The following is a 730-nucleotide window of genomic DNA, read 5'->3' on the forward strand; positions in this document are numbered from 1 at the left end:
TATTGTATACAATAAACACAACAAGTTGGTGTAAAACCAATAGAAATCATGTATTAGTGAAAAAAGTCACTGATGAAGAAGAAACTAATATTCAGTTCTGTTTTCTACTGAAGCGGCTAGAAAAAAAATAAATTATGTATTAGTGGATGTGAATTGGTGAATAATACGACATTGTATGAAAGACTTTGTACCTTTGTACTTTGATCAACTTAGGGAAAATAAAAATGTAATACGCAAGTGTGATGCTCTTACACATGTAAGCAGAATGAAAAACATTCAAATACTTAACAGGAGAAAAATACCACAAGTTCAACTGGCTTTTAAAGGGATCAACGATTCATGAGCTGAAAGAAGAAAGAAATTATTTTTAATAGTTTGGNGGTGAATAATATGACATTGCATGAAAGACTTTGTACCTTTGTACTTTGAACTACTTAGGGAAAATAAAAATGTAATACGTAAGTGTGATGCTCTTATGTAAGCAGAATGAAAAACATTCAAATACTTAACAGGAGAAAAATACCACAAGTTCAACTGGCTTTTAATGGGATCAACGATTCATGAGCTGAAAGAAGAAAGAAATTATTTTTAATAGTTTGAGACAAGTTTTACTCACTTGAAACTTGGTGGCCAAGGTTTCGAGTCCATCAATCTCGGAGTCTTGCAGAACAAAGTAAGTGGACATGGTGGCGAACATTTCCAGTATTTTGATGAGACGTCTCTGGAATGC

Source organism: Austrofundulus limnaeus, unplaced genomic scaffold (assembly GCF_001266775.1).
Source record: "Austrofundulus limnaeus strain Quisiro unplaced genomic scaffold, Austrofundulus_limnaeus-1.0 Scaffold3478, whole genome shotgun sequence".
Lineage (NCBI taxonomy): Eukaryota > Metazoa > Chordata > Actinopteri > Cyprinodontiformes > Rivulidae > Austrofundulus > Austrofundulus limnaeus.